The sequence below is a fragment of the Triticum urartu genome, chromosome 5 (assembly GCF_003073215.2).
Source record: "Triticum urartu cultivar G1812 chromosome 5, Tu2.1, whole genome shotgun sequence".
NCBI classification, from domain to species: domain Eukaryota; kingdom Viridiplantae; phylum Streptophyta; class Magnoliopsida; order Poales; family Poaceae; genus Triticum; species Triticum urartu.
In genome coordinates this window covers 632638243-632645939 of record NC_053026.1, presented here as the reverse complement: position 1 = coordinate 632645939, position 7697 = coordinate 632638243, and positions in this window count along the sequence as shown.

Sequence of the window (7697 nt, the reverse complement as noted above, 5' to 3'; positions counted from 1 at the left end):
GGGTATATATAGGCGAAAGAAGTACGTCGGTGGAGCTCCGTGGGGCCCACGAGGGTGGGGGGCACGCCTACCCCCTGGGAGCGCCCCCCTGCCTCGTGGAAGCTTCGCGGACTTCGAGACTTGTACTCCAAGTCTCTTGGGTTGCGTTTGTTCCAAGAAAGATCCTCGTGAAGGTTTCGTTCCGTTTGATATTCCTTTTCTGCAAAACACCGAAATAGGCAAAAAAAAACAGCAATTTGCACTGAGACTTCGGTTAATAGGTTAGTCCCAAAAATAATATAAAACTGCATATTAAAGCCCATTAAACATCCAAAACAGATAATATAATAGCATGAAACAATCAAAAATTATAGATACGTTGGAGACGTATCAACCTAGATCAGAAGTTCCACCGCCGCAAGGCTCTGTAGCCACCGAAAACCAATGTAGACCCTTTTTAGCACCCTGCCGGAGGGGGGAATCATCTCCGGTGGCCATCTTCATCATCCCGGCGGCCACCGCGATGAGGAGGGAGTAGTCCACCCTCGGGGCTGAGGGTTTGTACCAAAAGATATGTGTTTAATCTCTCTCTCGCTCTCTCGTGTTCTTGAGATGTCACGATCTTGATGTATCGTGGGCTTTGTAAATATAGTCAGATCATATGGTGTTTTCCCCTCTCTATCTTGTTGTGATGAATTGAGTTTTTCCCTTTGAGATTTTGTTGTTATCGGATTGAATACTTTTATGGATTTGAGAACACTTGATATATGTATTGCAATTAAATACTCGTGGTGACAATGGGGTATCGTATTGATTCACTTGTATATTCTTTGGCACTCAATTCGCGGATTCCCGAGGTGACATTGGGGTAATCTATGCATAGGGGTTGATGCACGTTCTTGTCTTTGTTTCTCTAGTAGAAATCTTGGGGCACTCTTTGAAGTTCTTTGTGTTGGATTGAATATTATGAATCTGAATTTGCTTTGGTGTTATTTTAGTACGAACTCTTGGTTAGATCGATAGGAAAGAATAGCTTCGTGTTATTTTTAGTATGAACTCTAGGATAGATTGATCGGAAAGAATAGCTTTGAGGTGGTTTCGTACCCTACAAACAATTCTGTCTTATTTTCTCTGCTAGATAGGAACTTTGGAGTGATTCTTTATCGCACTTTGAGGGGTGGTTATATGATCCAATTATATTAGCACTATTGAGAGATTGCACTAGTGAAAGTATGGACCCAAGGCCTCATTTTCAAGCATTGCAATACCGTTTTGTGCCCGTTTACTATTTGCTACCTTACTGTTTTTATTTATTCAGATTATAAAAATATATTTCTACCATCCATATTACACTTGTATCACCATCTCTTTGCCGATAGTGCACCTATACAATTGCCATTGTATTGGGTGTGTTCGGGACACAAGAGATTTTTTGTATTTGATTGCAGGGTCGTTTGAGAGAGACCATCTTCATCCTACACCTCTCACGGATTGATAAACCTTAGGTCATCCACTTGAGGGAAAATTGCTACTGTCCTACAATACTCTGCGCTTGGAGGCCCAACACGTGTCTACAAGAATAAAGTTGCGTAGTAGACATCAAGCTCTTTTTTGGCGCCGTTGCCGGGGAGCTGGGTGCTTGAAGGTATATCTTTAGATCTTGCAATTGAATCTTTTAGTTTCTTGTTTTATCACTAGTTTGGTTCGTAAAAAAAAACTACAAAAAATGTAATTGAGGTTGCATCATATTATTCATCTTTATAATGTCTTTCATGAAAATGATGGAAAGGAAAATTGTGCTCAATTGATATAAGAAGAATTCAATAGAATGTTTGGTATTAATGATGAGCATGATTACAATGTTGATAGTATGAATTCTTTGAATATCCATGTTGCTAATGACATGCAATGCCATAAGCTTGGGGATGCTATGTTTGATGAAGATGATATTTTTAGTCCCCCAAGATTTGATGTGCAAATTAGTTATAATGATTGCATGCCTCCTATTTATTATGATTATATTGATGAAAGCGGATTTGGAGAGGTCATGCCTTTATTTAGTGATGAATCCCCTATTTTGGAGGATGACATGTATGATAACAAAGTTGCTATTTATGATAATTATGGTGATGACATGTATGTTATATTGAATAATGATAACCATGAAACTTGTCATCATGATTTTAATTTTCAATCCCATGATAGTTATTTTGTTGAGTTTGCTCCCACTACTATTCATGAGAATAAATTTGTTTATGTGGAGAGTGAGAAAATTTCTATGCTTATGTATCATGAAAAGAATGCTTTATGTGATATCTATTTTGTTGAATTCATTCATGATGCTACTGAAAATTATTATGAGAGGGGAAGATATGCTCATATATATTTCAATAATATCAAGTTGCCTCTCTATGTGTTGAAAATTTTGAAGTTATGCTTGTTTTGCCTTCCTATGCTAGTTGATTCTTGTTCCCATAAGTTGTTTGATCACAAAATCCCTATGCATAGGAAGTGGGTTAGACTTAAATGTTCTAGTCATATGCTTCATGATGCTCTCTTTGTGTTTCAATTCTTATCTTTTATGCGAGCATCATTGAAATCATCATGCCTAGCTAAAAGGCATTAAAGAAAATCGCTTGTTGGGAGACAACCCAACACTTTTACCTACTATTTTTGTGTGTTAACATGATTAGGATACTGTAGTAATCATGTTTTATTGCTTTCCTTTCAATAAAGTGCCAAGTAAGACCTTGGGATGGCTTACGGTGATAGTTGATTTGATCTTGCTGAAAAACAGAAACTTTTGCGCTCAGGAAAACAATTCTCATTTTTAACAGAAGCACGATAAAATGCTGATTCTTTTTACAGAAGATTAATAGACAAATTTCCCAGGCTTTCCTATTTTTTCAGAATTTTTGGAGTAGAATAAGTATGGTTGGAGTACAGATTACTACGGACTGTTCTGTTTTTAACAGATTCTGTTTTCAATGCATAGTTTGCTTGTTTTCTAGTTTCCATGGCTTATATTGCTCAATATAAATTGTGGAAATGATATGCTACAGTAGGAATTGGGTGAGAACAATTATGAATCTTGCCTTTTACAGTACCAAAAGTGAAATGGTTTGCTCTTTATCATACTAACCTATCTCACAAAGTTTCGTTAAGTTTTGTGTGATTGAAGTTTTCAAGTTTTGGGTGAGATGTCGATATGAGGAGAATAAGGATTGACAAGACCCTAAGCTTGGGTATTACCAAGGCACCCCAAGGTAATATTCAAGAAACATCCAAGAAACTAAGTTTGGGGATGCCCCGGAAGGCATCCCCTCTTTCGTCTCCAACATTATCGGTAACCTCACTTGGAGCCATGTTTTCATTCGTCACATGATATGATTTTTACTTGGAGCGTCATTTAATTTTTTTAGGATTTGCTTGATGTTAGTTAGAATAATGTTTTTAATCTTTTATTTCAATAAAAGTGTCAAGGATAGCCTTTACCATGCTTATCTTGCAAGTATATGAGTTGCTGTTTCAAAACAGAAAGTTTATCGATGTTGCAAAAATTCCCTAGAGAAGTCATAATGTGATAACATGTTGCATTTTTTTGCATAATGATATCTGATAAATTTCTACAGTGTGGTAAATTTTCATTATTTTTGGAGTTAAAGAAGTATTGATACTCTTGCCTTCTTTACAGACTATACTATTTTGGCAGATTGCTGTTATGTTTGCATTGTTTGCATATGTTTGCTTGTTTAATGATTCTATTTGAGGATAGGAGTATTAAATATGCAGAGGCATTTAGTGTGCAATGTTGAATAATAATTTTAGTGATTTGCTACAATAGAGAATGATAAGGTTTTTGCATTGGTTTATAATAACTTATCTCACGAGTCCTTGTTGAGTTTTGTGTGGATGAAGCTTTTGAGATTTAGGAAAACCGTGATATGAGAAGAATTAAGGAGACATAAAAGCTCAAGCTTGGGGATGCCCAAGGCATCCAAGATAATATTTCAATAAGTCTCAAGGATCTAAGCTTGGGGATGCCCCGGTAGGCATCCCACCTTTCTTCTTCAACAATTATCGGTTAGTATCGGTTGAGCGTAAGTTTTTGCTTCTTCACATGAGTTGTGCTATTCTTAGAATGTCATTTTATTTTCATTTTGCTTGCTGTTTTAATAAAATACTTAGATCTGAAAGGTTTTAAATAAAATAGAGTCCTCAAATAGTTGCCAGGGAGGCTAAGTAAGTGGCATTCACATCCCGTCAACGAAGCTCTTTTCTATGGAATTACTCTTGTGCTTCACTTATATCCTATGAGTAAATTGTTGAATAAATTGAATGTCATGAAGTTGAAATCATATCATGCCTAGTGGTAGCTTCACATTGGGTTTAGAAAGTGAAATCTTTTGAGGCTTGACAATCACAATATTGGTCATACAAGAAATTCACGAATAATTAGTATAAGGAAGAGAATTTCACATATAACAGTATCATGGAAATCTTTTGTGATTGTGAGCCCCCATCAAAATATTATATGCCAAAATTGTTGACGTCAGACAAGGAAGACAACGTAATGGTTTATGTTTGTTCATATTCACATAGAAGTTATATTGTCATAGATCCTTCAACATGTGGTGCTTGCCCCCCATCTTTGCGAGCCAAAAATTCCGCACCAATTAGAGATACTACTTGTGCATCCAAAAACCCTTAAACCCAAATCTTATTTCCAATAGTCCACCATACCTACCTAGGGATTGAATAAGATCCTTCAAGTAAGTTGTAATTGGTGCAATAAGGCAATAAAAACTGCTTCTAAAAGTGTTAGATCATTCAGTGTAAGAAAAAATTGAGCGTTGTACGAACTTCTGATGGCAAAGAATAAAAGCGACAGACTGCATAATAAAGGTTGCTATCATAAGGGGCAATATAACATGACGTTCTTTTGCACTAAGGGGTTGAGAATACAAACAAATAAGTGCATGGCAACCTCTGCTTCCCTCTGCGAAGGGCCTATCTTTTACTTTTCAGTATTTACTTTTATGCAAAGAGTCAAAGTTCTTCTCTTTATTCCTTTTTATTTTTCTCTTTTGGCAAGCATCATGTGGTGAGGAAAGATCTAGGCACATATATCCAGTTGGATATGGGTAGCATGAGTTATTATTGTTGACATCACCCTTGAGGTGAATACGTTGGGAGGTGAAATTATAAGCCCCTATCTTTCTATGTGTCCGGTTGAAACGTTTTGCTCATGTGTATGCGGTGAGTGTTAGCAATCATAGAAGACCATATGATGGTTGAGTATGTGGAGCTCTTACCTAAACTCTGTTGAATAAGTTGAATCACAATTGCTTGGTGACCGAGAACATAGGTCATTGAGTTTCAAGAGAATTCATTGTCTGAACCTTAAAATGTGAATTGGTTGCTACTTTAACATGAGAAGTTTCATAAGAAAGAATTGATGTTATGATGCTAGGAAAAGTGATTGAAATTGTCATTGATCATACTTATGCACTTTTCTACCGTTCACACTTCATAAACTATTTCTTTTATCATTTACCTACTCGAGGACGAGTAGGAATTAAGCTTGGAGATGCTGATACGTCTCCAACGTATCTATAATTTATGAAGTATTCATGGTGTTATATTATCATTCTTGGGTGTTTTAAAATAATTTTATCGCAACTTTATATCATTTTTGGGGACTAACCTATTGACTCAGTGCCTAGTGCCAGTTGTTATTTTTTGCTTGTATTTTACATCGCAGGAAATCAATATCAAACGGAGTCCAAACACCGCGAAACTTTTTGGAGATTTTTTATGGACCAAAACACCCAGGCGTGCCCTGGTGGGTTGTGCCCCCCTCGGTAGCCTCCCGCACCCCTTCTTTACCCTATAAATTCACAAATATTCTAAAAACCCTCGGGGTTAACCTAGATCAGAAGTTCCGCCACCGTAAGGCTCTGTAGCCACCGAAAACCAATATAGACCCTTTCCGGCACCCTGCCGGAGGGGGGAATCATCTCCAGTGGCCATCTTCATCATACCGGCGGCCACCACGATGAGGAGGGAGTAGTCCACCCTCAGGGATGAGGGTTTGTACCAGTAGCTATGTGTTTAATCTCTCTCTCTCTCTCTCTTGTGTTCTTGAGATGTCACAATCTTGATGCATCGCGGGCTTTGTTAATATAGTCGGATCATATGGTGTTTTCCCCTCTCTATCTTGTTGTGATGAATTGAGTTTTTCCCTTTGAGATTCCGTTGTTATCAGATTGAATAATTTTATGGATTTGAGAACGCTTGATATATGTCTTGCAATTGAATACTCGTGGTGACAATGGGGTATCGTATTGATTCACTTGATATATGTTTTAGCACTCAACTCGCGGATTCCCGAGGTGACATTAGGGTAATTGATACGTCTCCAACATTTCTATAATTTTTTTTATTTTTCCATGTTATTATATTATCAACCTTGGATGTTTTATATGCATTTATATGCTATTTTATATGATTTTTGGGACTAACCTATTAACCTAGAGCCCAGTACCAGTTTCTGTTTTTTCCTTGTTTCTGAGTATCGCAGAAAAGGAAAACCAAATGGAGTCCAATTGACCTAAAATTTCACGGAGATTGTTTTTGAACTAGAAGAAGCCCACGGAGTACCGGAGATGGACCAGGGGGGTCCCGAGGCCACCACGATGGTGGGGGCGCGCCCTACCCCCTGGGCGCGCCCCCTATCTCGTGGCCTCCCCGGGACCCCCTGACTTGTTCCCGACTCCAACACCTCTTATATATGCCCAAACTTACAGAAAGAAACCTAGATCGAGAGTTCCTCTGTAGCCACCGAAAACAAATCTAGACCCGTTCTGGCACCCTGCCAGAGGGGGGAATCCCTCTCTGGTGGCCATCTTCATCATCCCGGCGCTCTCCATGACGAGGAGGGAGTAGTTCACTCTCGGGGCTGAGGGTATGTACCAGTAGCTATGTGTTTGATCTCTCTCTCTCTCTCTCGTGTTCTTGATTCAACATGATTTTGATGTATCGTGAGCTTTGCTATTATAGTTGGATCTTATGATGGTTCTCCCCCTCTACTCTCGTGTAATGGATTAAGTTTTCTCTTTGAAGTTATCTTATCGGATTGAGTCTTTAAGGATTTGAGAACACTTGATGTATGTCTTGCATGTGCTTATCTGTGGTGACAATGGGATATTCACGTGATCTACTTGATGTATGTTTTTGTGATCAACTTTCGCAAAACCGTGACCTCATGAACTTATGCATAGGGGTTGGCACACGTTTTCGTCTTGACTCTCTGGTAGAAACTTTGGGGCACTCTTTGAAGTTCTTTGTGTTGGTTGAATAGATGAATCTGAGATTGTGTGATGCATATCGTATAATCATACCCACGGATACTTGAGGTGACATTGGGGTATCTAGGTGACATTAGGGTTTTGGTTGATTTGTGTCTTAAGGTGTTATTCTAGTATGAACTCTAGGATAGATTGAACGGAAAGAATAGCTTCATGTTATTTTACTATGGACTCTTGAATAGATAGATCAAAAGGATAACTTTGAGGTGGTTTCGTACCCTACAATAATATCTTCGTTTGTTCTCCGCTATTAGTGACTTTGGAGTGACTCTTTGTTGCATGTTGAGGGATTGTTATATGATCCAATTATGTTATTATTATTGAGAGAACTTGCCTAGCGAAAGTATG